Source organism: Sceloporus occidentalis, unplaced genomic scaffold (genome assembly GCF_023333645.1).
Source record: "Sceloporus occidentalis isolate IW3139 unplaced genomic scaffold, rSceOcc1.0.p SCAF_7, whole genome shotgun sequence".
In the NCBI taxonomy this organism is placed as follows: domain Eukaryota; kingdom Metazoa; phylum Chordata; class Lepidosauria; order Squamata; family Phrynosomatidae; genus Sceloporus; species Sceloporus occidentalis.
Window position 1 is genome coordinate 22862211 of NW_028316987.1, and position 18263 is coordinate 22880473.

Sequence of the window (18263 nt, forward strand, 5' to 3'; positions counted from 1 at the left end):
CACAAAGTAACTTCTTTGTTCGAGGCTTTGTTAACTGAGATATGCCTGTATATTGCATTGTCCTTGTATTCCATGAAAGCTTCACCCTTAATGGGGTGAAGAGAAGAATGGTGTCTAGATGAATTTGAATTTGAGAAATGAGGGAAGAAGGGCAGAAGGACAGAAGTGGAAGAGGTGTAACGGAGAATAAGCTTTGAGAAATATGTGTGAGAGAGGGAAATGAAGGAATAGAACTTCTCTCGTGTCCCTCTTGTTGCAGAGCAAGGCGGTGGACAGATTTTGTGCAGAGGAATTTAGCAGCCAAATTCCAGAAAATGGGACTATATTCAAAGAGCTAACTCTGTTCCTAACAATACCCTCTCCTAACAAACTTCACTGAGACATGCCAAAAGATCAGCAAAGCTGAAATTATTCAGTTCAGCTTCATATCCTCCTTCATGTGGCCATTAATAGATTTATTATCTTAATGGCTCTTGTAATCAGCATAACCTGGAATTCCAATTTTGTCTGATGGCACTGAATTCATGTCTTTTGTAAAACAATTTGCAGAAGATGTCAGGACCACAATACTCTGTATCTAAATTACAAATGGGTGGCTCTGAAACATTATATTGTCTTTCACTATACAGCCACTTTCAGTAAGGATGTACAATGACCTCAAACATGTATAGATGGATCCAGAACATGTTTACTTAGAGATATGTTCCACTGAATTTACTGGGATACTAAAATGACTTACAGAACAGTGCAAAGTGTTTTGACCTTAAGACTGTAGGCATCATCATGGACATCCTTATAACTTCAGTATGCTAACGTTGAAGACTGAAGGAAGTAGGGAACATAGAGCCAAGATTACAATGCAAATGGTGGCTTTTAAAATGAGAACTGTTGCAAAACAAATGCCACTACAAACAGTTTTTATTCAAAAAACCCAAACAGGTTTACTGTTTTGTTTGGTGTTGGTATGAATTGTTGAACAGAATGGGATTTCTAGTAATAACTATGCAGTACACTTTAGCAATTTCATTAGTGAGGAATATACATATACCTTGCTTTTGGATTTCTGTGTGTATTTCTCAGCATACTGAGAATGTATCATCCTTTCTTAAGAAAAATATTATATTTCATCCTATCAAGCTAGCTTGTTCAAAATGATGAACAACAGACATTTGTTCAAATAAGGACACACACACATTCCGACATTATGCCATCCCTTGGTTGACAGGAGTATGAATTGAATCATGGAGGTGGGTTTGTTTCAAAGACAACTTGTAAAAATACTGTTATGCAGATATAAATGACTGGGGATAAAGTCCTCAGTCATTTGAAGAGTTTTCCTTTAAGATGTATGAGTTCAGTCAGATTGTGGGCATCTCAAGGTTGTGTTGTTATAGAATTTACAGGCTACACCATTATTATTCTGAAATCAATCTATGCTATTAATCATGAATCTTCATCACTTCCTTACAGTATGTGACAAGTGTTGTACCTCTCTCTCCCTCCTCCAACTTTTGCAACAGCCTGTAAGAGAAGAGAATTTTAAAATTCAGGACTTGTACAAGTTTATGTGAAGGGTTTCTATTGCAATGTATTGCAACTAACTTTGGGGAATATTTAGTTCAGTCAACAAGAAATCCCCAATGTTATGACCAGCCAAATTTACTTTGTATGAATCTGATGTTGACCTCTATAATTAAATCCTCCCCCATTGCAAGTGTATTGGTCCCACGTGTTACTGGGGTAGAGTGAACATCTGGGGTAAAGTAAAACTCTAAACTCAAGAGAAAGAATTGATGAGGAGAATTTTGTAACAATGTTCAATTCCGAGATCTCAGTTATACCATGTTCAGCTTTGCACAGAGTTTATGCTTTTATCTATCACTCCTCTTAATGATATGGTTATTTCCCAAAGCTCACCATGTTCTGGTACTGAAAGCATCACTCAAAGCATCACTACCACTGATTGGTTATGAGTGCTTTTAGCACTGCATTATATCTAGACTTCTTAAAACTAATATTCCAAACTCTGTTCCCTATCCGTAGTCCCTCCTTAGTCACAAAGGAACAACCATGACATCCCTCAGGATGTAAATTCTGACTTGGTTTGATAAATGAGAAAATGCCAAACAAAACAAAACTCAGAAACTCATTATATTCACCATAGGTTGGCATGAGAGAAACAACATGCATTTTCAAGGGGAATTTTTGCACATTTATGTAAACAAACAAAATTAACAATTGCGATAAATGTTGCCTTGTTACATGTACTATTGAAAAGCAATGGTATTTAGATGAATTGCTTGGATCTTTTTGTTCCACCATCCTGTGCTTGATTTGTGTATCTGTGTGCTACAAACAGTGAAAGAGGCTGATTTTATGCAGGTGGGGTGGTGGTGGTAATGAACAAAAATGTACTTAGTCCTTCATTCTTTTGCTGAAGGGTGAGGATCCTTATGAGACCATCTGGCCTGTCTTGACCAAATTATTACCCAGTAAAGTTTTTTCCACAACCTTAATCATTCCCTATGAATTCTTGTGTACAAACTATAGTTGTGTGGCTCAGGGAAGCCATTCTGCTGCACTAATGCATCATAAGGCCTGCATCCCAGAAGTTTTAGTTACATTGCAGAATCTGCTCCATTTTTGTGTGTGTGAATAATTGAGATGGCCACAAATCGTCTACATTAAGTACTGTTTTCCTTTGAGTAACTTTGAGTTACTTCAATGAAAAGTTCAGCAAATCCATAACTTGCAAGAGAACAATTTCATTTTACTTATGAATCTATTCACATCCTAATGTCTAATACCTTGAAATTCATTAACAGTCAATTAATTCCATTCTTCACTGATGATAATAACCCATAGTTACGTGAGCTACTAAAATGAAGAAAAGGCTGTTAATCTTTACAGTGCCTTATAAATTGATTCTTTTTACATATCAAGCATAGTAACTACATCAGATGCAGGAGTGCTAATTAGTAAATGTAGTTTTATAGCCCCTGGCTACTGAAACTACCTCTATATTTACATAAACAGCAATAAAAATTGGCCACTTTCCACAGACTCATCCTCATCCTCTTTCCCACACATAATGACCTACACTTCACTGAGAAAGCAGATCATTACTACTGCTACTAACTAGCAGTAATTAAGATAGGGTTGGGGTGGGGGAGCAACAAGCAAAAAGTGAAAAAAGGAGCAAAAATAAATGGAAATGTATTTATTTAGGAAATTTATCTCCTGCCTTTCTGCCAAAATATAATACTTAAGGCATCCTGCCACCTACCATTCTTCCAGGGAGGTAAATTTTCACATTCCTCACTCTTGCACTAAATTATTAATCCCCTTACTACTCTCATTGCCAGGTACACATACCAAGATTTTAATATAATATTTGACTGCTATTTTTGCCTATTTTCCAGGAAAGTCTTCTGTGTAACATTGAACACAGGTTTTTTTCCTGGTTTGTTTATGGAAAACATATTTCCTGTACAAAATATATTATTCTCTGTTCATGAAAAATATTTTCTGCCCAAAATATTGGGGGGGGGGGTTACAACTCCCCATCCGCCCCAAAAAAAACCCACGAGACTACATGTAATTTTTTTGCTGTGTGAATTGTAAAATCTGAATAATATATTCTGATATTTTTACTCTTTTAAGCAGGTTTAACATAGCATATAACGTTGCTATATAATGTGTAATTATAACATTAATCATTGTAAATGCTAAGGAGGGAAGTAAAACTAGCATTTGCCACTACTAATGAGAGTCTTGTTGGTTAGCCACATTGTAATGGAGTGACAATTTTCTTGTATTGATTGTGAAATGTAGTAATTGTATATGGTTATTGGTTGTAGTTACCTAGGGCTGGTAAAGAGGATTACAACAATTAAGCATAGAATCATAGAATCATAGAATCATAGAGTTGGAAGAGACCGCAAGGGCCATCCAGTCCAACCCCCTGCCATGCAGGAAATCCAAATCAAAGCATCCCCAATAGATGGCCATCCAGCATTCATATAAATTGCAGTAACTGCAATGGCTTAAAAGTGAGGGGAAATTTTTCATTAATCCAGAGGAGTGCTAGACATGTAAGCAATCTCATTCAGTTAGTGGCTGAGCAGTTTTGTTTATAATATGTACCCACTATATTATTTAAGTATATTGGCTTAGTAGACTTAGGGGTGAAGCAGACCTCCCTAAAGGGGAGGCTTGCAGCCTCCCCTAACAAAGGTGGATTGGTGCCATGGCAGCCACATGCCGCAACCCCAGTCTGCCTTTTTGCCAGGCAAAAAAGAAGTGGCAAACAGTTGCACCTTTTTGTGCCGCACCCATTACTGGCAGATACTGGTTCAGTACAGAGACAGCTTCCTTGGAATAAGATGGAAAAGAGAGATGAAATTGAGTGTCATCTCCAGACTGGTGACACGTCACCCCAAAACTCAAGATGATCTCTCCCAACGGTTCCACGTAGATGTAGACAAGGGGGACAAAATGGAACCCTGTGGGATTCCACAAGCCAACGGCCAAGGAGTTGAACAGGAATCCCTCAACAACACCTTTTGAGTCTCTCCACCCCTCCAAGAAGGACCAGAACCACTGCATAACAGTGCCCCTAAGTCCTATCCCAGAAGGATACCATGGTTGATGGTATCAAAAACCGCTGAGAGATTAGCAGGACCTTCAGGGACACACTCCCCCTGTCCAGTTTCCTGTGGAGGTCATCCACCAAGGTGACCAAAGCTGTCTCTGTCCCATAGCCAGGCCTGAAGCCAGATTGAAATGGATCTAGAAGATTCATTACATCCAGAAACCTCTGGAGCTGGGAGGCCAACACTCACTCCAGAAGCTTGTCCAAGAATGGAATATTAGAGACTGGCCAATAGTTATCCAGGATGGCAGGATCCAGGGAGGTCTTTTTCAGTAATGGCCTCACCACAGCCTCCTTTAGGCAGGATAGCAATCTACCTTGCTGTAGTGAAGTATTCACTACTCCCCTTATCCACATGGCCAATCCCCCTCTAGCTGCTTTCAGGAGCCAGGTTGAATCTGTGTAAATTTTTTGTGGTTATTATTTTTGTTTTCTTTATGTTCAGTAATAAGCCTTCCTTTGCACTTTCCTCCTTGATCTTCCTTAGTAGTTGTTTTCAGCTAGTAGTATGGTGTCATCTGTGCATCTTAGATGCTTGATATTCCTTCCTCCTATTTTCACTCCTCCTTCTTCTGTGGGCCATCTTGCTTCTCATACATGTTCTGCATACAACAGTGTGCTTTAACTTACAATTTTAATATGATGGTAGCAGAAGAATTGTGACTTCCACAAAATAAAGACTTTAGAAGCTTGGAGCTTATTCTAAAGCCTCCTGCACCCTTATATTTCACAGATAGTCATCTAACTCAGTACTGGAGCAGGCAGAAGAGTTCAAGATGTATACAGATCAAACTCTGAAAGAAGCAAAATAAAGCTTTCCTTTTCCTAACGGGCCAGAAAGGTGTACCCTTCTCTCCATCTGAGCACTGATGCTATCTGGACTGCAGTTCTGAGAGCCCTTGACACCCATGGCTTCTCGAAATAAAATGAAGGTTTTTGAGAGACATACGTTTTTCACCAGAGAAATCAGATTGGGACAGGGGACACTGAGTCTTATGCTACAGTCTTGCACACACTGGTTACCGACTGCAGTTTTCAAAGTTTAACAGATTCTTTGACATAGGAAAGTCTGTGCCAGCAGCTCTTCAAAGCAAAAAAAAATGTCACAAAAAGAAACCTCCCATGAAAGCTTAGCAACCCTGGGAGGTGATGCATCTTCTGAAATACACGCAGCGAGATGAGGAGGTGGGATAGCAATAACTCTGTCCTTCATACCTACTGTGAGATGTATCTATTGTGAGAGAATAAAGGAACAATGTCTGGCACTACACAGGTGCTGAAGGAACTGTGGCAAAATGAAACCTGTCACTGTGTTAAAGCAAAGAAAAACGCACAGCTAGATATGTTCAGGAAGAAGATGACACTTCTAAGAGTAATTATGATGTAATGATGGTTTCCTCTGGTCCACAAAAATGGGAGGCTCAAGTTATTAGATCACAGAGGAAATGAAGTACCAGCTAAGCCACAGACCATGTAGTGATGCTGGTGGAATGGCCAGTGCATCTTCAGCTAGATGGAGGTGCCCCCTGCACTGTGATTTCACAGCATGAATTGGATCCCAATCATCTATCAAACAGGTTGGTTTCATTATTCATGTATAATGACAGTACAAAACAGCCTTTGGGAAAAGGCAGTCCTAAAAATCAGAGGTGGTACCAAAGGAAACATACATAAATTCTTGCTGAGGAACACTGGAATAAAAGCTATGGATTCAACTGTTGTCCTGACAACACAATGTTATAGTTTCAATTCATGTATTTGAAATTTATACTATTTTTGGAACATTTTCAAACCATGGATGCTTGAATCTGTGTATAAAAAATCTGTGTATAAGAAGGGCCGACTGTATGTTTTCAAGCAGACATTTACCAGTTCATGGTCTGCCTTTACTACCAAATAAGTCAAATCATGCATAAGATGGAGGAAGGGTCATCTGGGGGGTGCAATGTGAACTGGACCACTAGCCAACACACTCACTTGTGCTTTATCACTCTGAGCAACATTGTGCCTGTAGTCAATTGCACTCAATGGAACACTCATAGAGTACCAACAACCCAACAACACCAGGAAAATGTCTAAGGAGATGCGACAGACATGTGGCAGGAGACTATGGCCTACCAAGTTAGAACCATGCCTCGTGTATATAAGTGAGTGGATGATTAGGTAGGCATATCCCAAAGGATCCCACATCCAAGTCTCATTCAGGAAACTGAACCATATTCATCTGTGACTCACAAGACAGGACAGCCATTAGGAAGAATTGGGATCAAGATGCGGAAAGCTTTCACAGGTTGGGAGGGAACCCTTGTAGGTTGTGTCCAGACCATGGATAAGAGGTTTGCCATATACAGTCGAAAAAATAGAATATCTTTAGCATGTATGTTCCTGGAACAGCAGGGGAAGAGAGGTCTATTGATGAGGGATAAGCAACTTATCCAGTGTCAGCTGGGATACAGACAGCGAACATACAACCCTGTCCTGTATTTAGTATGAATAGCAAAAGGGCTGTTCTTAGGGTGCTTCATTTGTGTCATGCAAGAAACTGAGTGAATCACTTGCTCTGTAAATGGGGATGAAACCAAAAGAGTTCTTTGTGTGTTTCATTTTAATTTTATGGGTGTGAATGTGTTGGTGGGTGGGGCTAATGTTAGTGACATTTTAACTATGTTCAGATTACTTTGTTAAAAAATCATTGAGCAGAGACATAGATAAATTAGATACTATTTATATAATCACCCATGTATATCACCCTAAAAGCAAATCAAAATTAGACAGCACCTTGTGTACAAAGTCAAAGAACAAAAGGACTGTTTTAATACAAACATCTGAGCAATATTTTCCATTCCCTAATTGTAAGCTCATGTCTCTCCCTCAGTGGTCTAGAAAATTAAAACCACCTGTCAAGTCTTACATTACCAAATTAATTATATAGCTGGAAGCCAAGAACATGGAGAAGTAATAGAAGCTATAATATACAGGAGTGTTCATGAGCATATTAACTACTATTCACTGGAGGAAATGTTACTGATGTTATCTATTAATAAACACACCATGATTGCTGTCTCGCTTTACTGTCTCAATCGTAACAGCATGTTTGCCTTTTCAATAAAGGGAATCACCTCTTTTGTGAATGCTATCTGGCATCAAGAAAATGGCAAATAACTAATTCCTTTTGCTCAGTTGGCCTGCGATGGCTTAAATGTTCCCCAAACAAGGTTTATTTTCTCCAACAGGAATAAGAGGCCTTTCTTTCATGAATGATTGACTTAATAGTAGTGTAATAAAGTTCTCCGAGCAAAATGATTGTTTAGTGAAGAAGTGAGACTATTTTCATCCTGAGATGCTCATAAATCACACTGCTCATTAGGAGAAGAGGGCAAAGCTTGATGGAATTAAGTGATTTGTTGGCATGAAGTGGTACTGGAGACTGGAGAAAGAACATTGGCCTATTGACATCCCTTGCCCTCTGTATGATCTGTTCTGCAGTTAACATTAGCAATGGTCCCATCCCTAAGGCAGCAATCTTATTGCAACATCTGGAGGCACTCCAAGGTCAGAGCACTTACAGTTTTAGAAACCTTGCCAATTTCCTGTCAGGGTGGAAGTTAGAGGGGAGCAACATGCAGAGTACTTATTCTGATGATGTTGAAAGCCAAGGAAGGGAAATAATTTAGACAAGCTCCATGGGTCACAGGAATGCTCTGTTACTGCACTGAACATAAGAAGTAGTTGCTTTGACAAAATGGGCAACATGTTGCTGGCTATGTAAGCTAAACAAACTGGTTTTACTCATATAGCAGAAAATTATATAGGTTAAACCAACAAACACATGAAATTATTGGGAAAGATTAGTCCTGAGTTTTGGGGTTTAGTACTGCTGGTATGCCAGTGCCACCCAATTCTGTCTCCTTTCCATCCTATTCCAAAGAAGCTGTTTTGGGGCTAAACCACTCAGACTTCTGTAAAGGACTGAGGGTGAACAAACCATGCAAAACAGGGGTGGTTTCAGATTCTTATGAGATGAAAGGGAGACCAGGGAATAGGGACTCAGCCTATGCTGGATGGGCAGGATGTGCTAGATGAAATCTCCTGTTTACCGCTACAGTGTACTCCTGGATTCTTCTCTGAGTCTGGATGGCCAGGTTTCAGCAGTAGCCAAAAGTGTATTCATATTGTTAAAACTGGCGTGCCAGCTGCACCCATTCATGAAAATGTCTGATCTGCTCACAGTGCCACCTGTGATTTGGATTACTGTAACACATTGAACATTTGGAAAGTATTCAGAATTTTAAAAAGATCCAAAATGCTGCAACCAGACTGTTGGCCAGCTCTGGTTACAAAAAACATACAATGCCCCTGTTTTGACAGCTCTGCTATCTGCCAGTTTGATTCTCAGCACAATTTAAAGTCTTGGTTGTGACTTATAAAGCCACAAAGACTTATAAAGCTTGGGTCTAGGCTATCTGAAAGAACATATATGTTCCTGCCAGAGTTTTGAGATCTTCAAGGAAAGGCTTTCTCTATGGAGATTATCACATGGAGAAGTACTCCTGATATAGATGAGGGATTAAAACTCAAAACCGGGTTTTATCACATGCACCAGCGGCAGGGTGAGTGCAACCCAGATGCAACCCAGACCTCAGCCACGCTTATCTCACAGCTTTTCAAAAACCAAAGCTTGCCCTTTTTTTGAAATTCTGCTAGATAAGCATGATGGGGGTCCAGACTACATCCAGGTTCCACTCGCCTGGCTGCTGGCACTTGTGATAACACCCAGTTTTGAGTTTTCAATCCCATATCTATATCAGGAGTATTTCTCCATATGATAATTTCCTTAGTGTCACCACTTTGGAAGAAGAAGAGATAAGGCAGGACTTTCTGGGCTCCTCTATCATCCTGGTGTGCCCCTGCCCCAACCTTGAGATGGAGAAGCAGGCAAGAGAAGCAGGGAGCCAGTGAGTGTGAGGAAGACTACCGTCTGCCATTGACACAAGAGCCTCCAGCTTTGGAGGTGATGTGGAAGAGGAATCCAGGGATTCTTCCTTGTAAAGCAGAAGGCTGTTGTTAGAATGGGAGACAGCAGCCTCCAGCTTCAGGTGTGGAGTGCAGGAGGAATCCAGGGATTCTGCTTCAGGAGTCAGTCTGTCCCAAAGTGGCACCGCTTCAAGTCACACAAAGCAATCAGCTCAGCTGTGCAGTGGTTTGAAAGGACCCTGAAAGAACTTTTATATGACCCTCATCCCCACCATAATTCTCAAGGCCACTGGTTTGCTTTGCCTTTCTTGTATACCAATATTTTGACTGAATGCCCCCCGGCTGCTTCCTTTCTAAACCTCACTGCCCCACTTAATGTTTCCAACATTTCCTGGGAGGGAGCCACCTGCTTTGGAAATCACTGCTTTAGAAGGATCATTTAATGTGAGGTCCTGTATATTTTCCATTCATTAGTTATGCTTTAAATGATTTATGTTTAAATTACTTTTAAATTATTGCTGTTTCCATATAATAGCCATTTAGTTAATATTCAATTGTTTATTAATATTCTGATTTGATTTGGGGAAGGGGCTGTATGCTGTTTTGTTCTATGTTGTATAATGAACCAACCAGTTTAACTACTGCAAGTCACAAGAAAAAAGAGTCTACCATTTTAAACCTCAAATTTCTACCCACTGGGTAACCTTGGGTAAATCACACTCTCTTAGCCACAAAGGAAGACAATAGCAAGACCCCTCTGAATAAATTCTGCCCAAAAAACCTCATGTTACATTTGCCTTAGGGTCTCCATTAGTCAGAAACTACATGAAGGCACAGAAGAACAACAACAAAAATATATATGTTTTAATAACCTGAAATGTGACACTGAATATCTACTTGATGATGTTTACAAATCTGCAATAAATATTTTAAAGTGTCCCCCCTTCAATTTTTAAAAAAGATACAGATTTCTGTGAAATTTTGATGATGGCTCCTCACAGTCCAAATTTAGGCCTGATCATGAAGGAAATCCTTTATCAGTTTAGTGAAGATCTGAGCATTGGTTCACAGGTTATTATGGTTTTCATGCCCCATGAAACCCTATTGCAGAGCTGCTAAGAAAGAAGCAAAACAGACCCCTTAAAAACAGATGGTGAAATCAATAATGCCCAACTATGCATCCCTAAGAAATGAGACTGAGGCCAAAAACAACAAACACGTAGCTTGTAGTTTAAAACAAAAGTTTACTAATGACTTTAATCTATATTTATATAAAATGCGATATCCAAATCTAGCTAGTGAATAGTTCAGGTAAAAAGAAATCTTTATCTCACCATCTTTCCAAAGGAAGTTGAGAGAGGTTTGAGAGAATGTTAGCTTCCCTAAAATGAGGAGTGACCTAAATCACATGGTTAGTTTGAATGAGAGAGAGAGAGAGAGAGAGAGAGAGAGAGATTGCATGCAGGAAATCCCTATCTATTTAAGGAGGGGGAAAGAGAAAGTAAAAATCTTCCAAATGGAGGATGGAAGTACTTTGAAGAAAATCAGTAGAAAGAAAATTGCTCAAATTACTCACCACTAAATTTGAGAAGAAACTTTGAAAAGAAATACATCCCTAATCTTTCTTCCTTCTCTTCTTTTGAAGAGATCAGATTCGCTTGCATAGAGTTTCCATTCATTTTCTAGTCAGTCAACTTCAGCCCCAACAATGTTATAGTAATGGCTGTTCTCACACCATGTACTGGACAACAGATTAGCACTATTTAGGCCCCAAACAAGAAGTCAACCAGCAGAGCGACATATATAGAGCACGCACTGGAAATGCCCTTGTCTTCTTCATATCCCATCATCTGGAAAAAGCCTTTGTTTTGCCCTCCATTTAATGTCCCTTTCTTTCTGCACTTCGAATTTATTACTTATTAAAAATGAAATATTTACATCAGAAGACAGATTTATTCACCCACAAGTTAAGAAGCTTGACAGATGGTTTTCTCTATGAGCAACCTTGCTAATGCATTGCATCCTTGACCTGGAAAGGTGACTGACATTGTAAATGGGACTTGCTACAACATTTGGATTTATTCCATCTCAGACTTTTTAACTGGAGTATCAGCTTGCATTAAATTTTCTTTCTCAAATGTCATTTTGTTGATTCTGTCTCCCACAGGCTGAGGACAAATACCTACCCTTCTTTCTCTAACCTAAAATAGTTTGCTACTCTATTTAAATGATTAATTTTCAGTGTTCTTACTTTAAGAAGGAATTATGCCAAAGAGGATTAACAAAACAATGAAAATCTCCAGGTTTAGTTCAGAACAATCTACAAGAGGTTCAGAGACAAGAAAAAGAAGGAAAACAGGATTTGGTTTTGAACCACCAACTTACAATTGTCGACAGAGTAATATGATTATGGCCTGTTACAGACTGCCAAAATAAAGCTGCTTTGGGTCTCTTTGGAGGTATGCTATTTAAATGATGCATGGGTCCTAAGAGTCCGGAGGTCGCACCAAAGCCACACTCCATTCCTAAGCACCCGAGTGCAGCTTCTGGTGCAGCTTCTGGACTCTTAGGATGCATGCATCATTTAAATAGCATACCTCCAAAGAGACCCGAAGCAGCTTTATTTTGGCAGTCTGTAACAGGCCTATGTCACATTCACTGTAAAGTGAATGTGTACATTTCAGTCAATCAAGAACCGTTTCCAGTAGAAATGTTAGATCAATAATAATGAAAGAAAGAATACACAGCAGGGATGGCTGGGAGATTTGTTGCTGTGGAAATGGCAAAAACACTCTTAGTTTTACAGCCATTTCTCCTGTAAATATGTTGATTTGTACAAGAGTTCTCCTAATGTCGAAGCTCTCAGTTACTAAGGTCAGGACCTGGTTAGTTCAACCCAGAACAACAGCAGTCAGAAGTAAAACAGAGTGGATTCGCTGCCTGTAGAGAGAGATCTACCAAGTGCCCCAGTACATAGTGGATGCAAGACAGCTACAGGTAAGTACATTTGTAGTCCAGTGTATGTTACCATACTTTCAATTACCAACCTATTTTTTGGTTTAACAGTGTTGAGCATTTTCTATGCTCGGTCAGTCAAAATGCTGTTTTATATTCCAAAATGCTGGAAAAAGCCATGCATAATAGAAGAGATTTTGAAGGAATAAGAATTATGATATAATAACCTGTGCTGTGATTAGTTCATATTTTCCCGTGTACCTTGGAGTTGAATGGCTGTCAGTAGACCTACAGCTCTGAATTGTCTGTGTACTGGAATAGAGACATGGTGTCTATATAACAGAAGCCATTACCTAAATATAGGTTGTGTAAGTTTCAGATTATAATAGAGAAATGCAATTCACATGATTTAATCTGCTCCTGCCCACAGCCCATTTTGGACTGCGCCAGAACTGAGGTAGCAGCCTGCTTTGGAAGCAGAGGCCATTCCTTCTGAGCTGTCTGCTTCAGCCCTGAGTCTCAACACAGAGTGAATGCAGCCCTGTATTCAAAATAATATGAATACTGAGGTCAGAATTTGGAATGAATGCAGATCATGCATTTATTCACCAATTGTTGTTTGTTTGTTTGTTTATTATGAGAATAGTTATATCCCATTATTTAGCTGAAGTTCTCAGTGTAAAATAAAGTCATCTAACACACTTAAAATAGGATAAATTATATATAAATACTTAAATAAATAAATAAATAAATAAAATAATTTTAAAAGGCTAAAACATATTAAACAATTACCAAAATAAAAAGGATATTAAAAGTTTTAAATAGCTTAAAATGAAATGTAAACATATACATGGGAGGGTTTTGGAAAATCAGTTGGGCCCCCAAAGTTCTCATGTTTTCACTTGGTGTCCACATAGCAAACAGAATTGGTGCCAATCAGGCTTCCAATGGGAGGGTATTCCATAACAGGGGTGGCACAAAAGGCCCTCGCCCATGTCCTTGCACAGCATATTGCTCTGATTGATGGGACACAGAGGAGCGACCCTCCGACAGAAATGAAATATCTGGCAGGTGCATATATGAACAGGTACTCCTTCAAGTATCAATATTCCAAGTCATTTATGGCTTTAAATGTCATTACCAGCACCTTGAATTAAAGTCAGAAATGAATTGGCAACCAGTCCAATTCCTTTTACACCAATGCTATATGGGTTTTATCTGATATTCTGGCCAGCAGTCTAGCTGCTGCATTTTGCATCAGCTGCAGTTTCTTTGTCATTGCAGTAATCTAATTTTCAAATTATCAGTGTATGGATTATTTTAACTAAATTATGCTCATCCCTCCATATTTGCGGCTTTGATATTTGCAGATTTGATTAATATGTTCTCTCTAGGAATATCTAGGTCCTCCAGTGCAACTCTATGATCAACCTTAACTAAAAGTTGCACTGAAAGACCTAGAGATTCCTAGAGAAAATACTCTACTAGGCATTTGTAGCTCCTCCAGTGCAGTTCTATGGTCAGTGTCTGTTGGACGTTGACCACAAAGATGCACTACAGATTCCTAGACAGCTGTTCTCTCTGATAAAAACATAGTCTTTTTGTTATTTGCATTTTTTCCATATTCACAGGGGTCCTGTGCCCCTAACCCTAGTGAATATGGAGGGACAAGTGTATTCGGTTCAGGAAAGGCCATAGCTGGAGGACTACTCAAAGCTGGCACCAAGCATTCTAAGCCGTGGAGTTTACCTGGTTTTCTAGTGACAAAGATGGGTCTATGAGAACTCACGAACTAAGCATTTACTCCTTTGTGGGAATCAAAACTCATTCACACCAGATAGCTTACCCAATTCCCAGGCCCAAGAATTACCAATCCACAGAGACTCTGTCTTACCAAAGTTCAGCTTCAATGCATAGCCCACATCCAGCCTATTACAGCATCCAGGCACTGATCCAGCATCTACACAGTGACTGCATTAGCAGATGTCTGGTGCACCACTGCTCACGTTGCCCTCCCTTCCCTCCTGCTGCCCTGTCTTGTCCTTTATTTTGGGACAGGGAACACAGGGCAGGGAAGTTGGTAGGAATTGTGAGCAAGAGCAACTGTGGCTGCTGCTGGGGGTGCTGGTGTCCAGCAACTCCTTGTGAGTCTGGCAGGGCTGCTGGCTGAGTAGAAAAGAGAGGCAATGCAGGCAGTGGTAGTCACAGACTCATTTCCTTCTGAGACAGTCCATGGCTGTCACTGCTGCTGGCACCTCCAGCACCTACACTCCCAGCACAGCCAAAAGTTTAGTCAAACCCAGAAGGGGTTATGGCAATAGATAAATGGCAAGGGTGCCCTGGCTGGTGGAGGGGGGTGGCTGGGGTAGATGACAGGTACCTTGGTAGGGATTGGGAGGGCAATGAGACAGTCAGGAAGGGGAGAGCAGACAGCAAATACCCTCCCTGCCTGTTGCTGCTTCTCCTCCTCCCACCTCTTCTCCTCCCACCCTCTCCTCAGCTACCACAAAACCAAACTTCATGATTAAGTGATCTGGTCATGGCAATGGGGGTGTTCATAGCCCCCCCCCCAAAAAAAAGACCAGCTTATTCTCTATCCTCACAACTGCAAAGAACAAAGAACAAGGTATGCCCTCTATATGTGTTGGGCCAATGATGTGGTCTTGTGGCTGTCATGGTAGTCATGAAGTTCCAAGCTGGGCCAGCCTCAGCATGGCTGTTGAAGTCCCCAAACTTATTCTTGTGGGATGCTCCAACATCACATCCAAAACCACCTTTGCCAGCTCAGGCAGGAAAACTGCTGGGCAGTAGAGTGGCAACACACCAGCAGCAGCCGTGTTGTGTCTCGTTCATCTAGAGATAGGTACAAACGTTCAAAACTGGTAATGGTGTGGCTGGGTTTTACTTGTGTGAGACAGAATCCTTGCCCAATCCCCCAATTTGGGGGTGAAACATGGATGGGTTTCAAATATCTATCTTGCCTTTCCCTTACCTGTTATTTCCAACCCACAAAACAACACCTCCATCTCCCCAAGATCACACAAATGAGGACACCTCATTCTGCCCTTCTCCTAGAAATCATCCAAGTGATGCATAAGCAGACAGAGTGCTAGTGCAGCAGCTCAGACACATTAAAGACAGTACTCAGCTCTCTCCTAAGCAACCCTTTTTCCTCTCCAGTTTGTTAGGAAGTTTCTAATTAGGGGAATTTCTAGTTAGCTCAGATTGCCAAGAGGGAAAGGTAACAATGCCCTCGTGAGACCATGTCCCTTAGTGTATACCAAAGGACCAAATAATCTCTTAAGAGATGATGCAGAGACAGGCTTCTCCAATTAAAGCTCAAATATTTATTGAAAGGGTGACCACACATACAGCAACACACACACACACACACACACACACACACTAGAAACTCAATGGAAGTAAAGATGGGGAAAATGGAAAAGATTATGTGGCGGAACTACGGATGATACTCACTTCTGATGACTTTTCTGGGAATAAAGGTGGACTTGATGGATGAGACACGGCCGCTGGAACGGGGAAGGAGGTTGTGGCCAAGGGAGCTAAAAGAGAGTTCAGTCTGGCATGGAGCCAAGCTGTATTCTGAAAGTAGCACACCTGAGGGAACCAAAGGTTCTTATAGGCAAAATCTAGGCTCTGGCGATAAACTTAATTGATTGGCCGAAGCCTGGACAAAGATATTTGATTGCCTGGGCTTTGTTAAGCCGAGGTGTATGGTGGCCTGGTCAATGCAGTTGGGTCTGACACAGTCAGGAGAAGACAAACAGGTAGATGGGTGGATCGTTGATTTGATCACCGGCCCATCAAGTGTGAGATTAAGAACAAACAGTCAGCATTGTGTTAGTTTTGGAGGTGATGGCTCCCTCATTAGCAACTCTCAAGCTACCTTTGGGGAATTTCCACGTGTATTGTTTCTAGAGATCCTGCCTCCTCCCTTGCAAGTTGCCTACCTGGTCTCCTCGCTTCAGAAAAATGGCAGTTCCACTAGGAGGTCAGTTTGAGGTCAGAGTGAACTCCACAGACTGCAAAATTTGATAAAAATCTAGTTATGCTAACAAGTTCCAGCCTCTTACCCAGAGATTCTGCAGGTAGCCACAACCAGCCAACTGGAATGTTCTGCCAGATCCTTCTTCTCACTCATCTTGTGCCCACTCTCCAATCTGAGAAAAGGTGGTTCCCCTGTCCCTGTATGTCCCCAAGTGACGCCTCAAAATATTCATTTTGTCATCCCCTAAAGACACTGGAGAGCCACTATCAGTGGTTCATAGAGCAAGTAGAACTGTAGGGGCCTCCAGATGTTACTATGCTGCAGTTCCAAGCAGCCCTAGCCAGTAGTAATGACATCTAGAGGGCACACAAATTCCATATCTGCATTAGAGGCTGCTGGAATGGTTTGCCTATAATTTTCCTTTCTTCTCTTCTGCCTTGATAATGACGTATTATATATGTACATGCAAAATAATTCCATTAACACAATCATTTTCTTAATTCATCTTTCCCTCACAATTAGCTTTTTAGTTAATTAATTTGGAGCTGATTAGTTATAGAATCGATATGTTAATTCTTTATCACTGTCAGAAGGTATGTAAAGAATATTTTTTTTCCTCTCTGTCTATCAAACTATTATAATTTGAGGCAACCACAGAAATATTTCATCAGAATGTTAATTTTCCATTACTAAAAATTACTTAATTACATGTACGATAATTAATGCCAGGAATCAGGCTTCCCTTTTGCAATGAAGATAAAGAACAAGCATTCATAGCTTGCATTAAAGGAAATTAAAAATAGACGTGTGAAAATGAATAGGTATATCTTATTATTGTTTTACTAGTTCCTAAACCTCTTAAATATACTGATGAAATTAGTGATAGATGGCTTTAAGCAAATCATCCATCTCCAAATTATCTACATATTCCAAGCAAATCCAAATTTATTCATATCCCATTCCACTCCTGATCAAAGGCATAAGAGGACCATATTTCTATCCTGGTAGGCAAGACACCATGTTCAGATAAGCCTGAAAAACGTGCTTTTTCCCAAAGGGTGGTTTTCAGGAAATTTCATTCCTCAGGTCTAGCTACACCAAATATTAAAGGATAAATGGCAAGAACTTTCTTTTTGTTCTCTCCTCTTCCATTCCATTTATTACCGGTACTACAATAGCAGTAGTAGGAAACACAAATAGTTGGGAAGGAAGGCAGTGTGAGCTGGACAATTGTTCATGGGTGGAGAAAGAAGTGAATTGTTTATATAGAAATGCAGTCATGAAGATGTAGCTGATTGATCTGGTAAGTGCCAAAACTCTTTTCAACTGGGTTTGCTGTACTTCATTTTTTTCTGGCTTCTGTTCCTACCTCTCTGTTTTACAGTTGGCCCTCCAAATCCATGGATTTTTACCTATGCATTCAAGCATCCACAGATATATATTCCAAGTAGCAAACCTTGACTTTGCCATTTTATATAAGGGACACCATTTTACTACAACATTGTATTTCATGGGATTGAATATTCATGGATTTAGTTATCCATGGGGGTTCCTGGAACCAAACCCCAGTGGATACCAAGGGCCCACTGTACTTTGAATCCTTTTCTCTGTCCTTTATACTCACTTGTGTCTGCAGATACTGACTGGCTGATTGTCATAGCTTCCATCTAC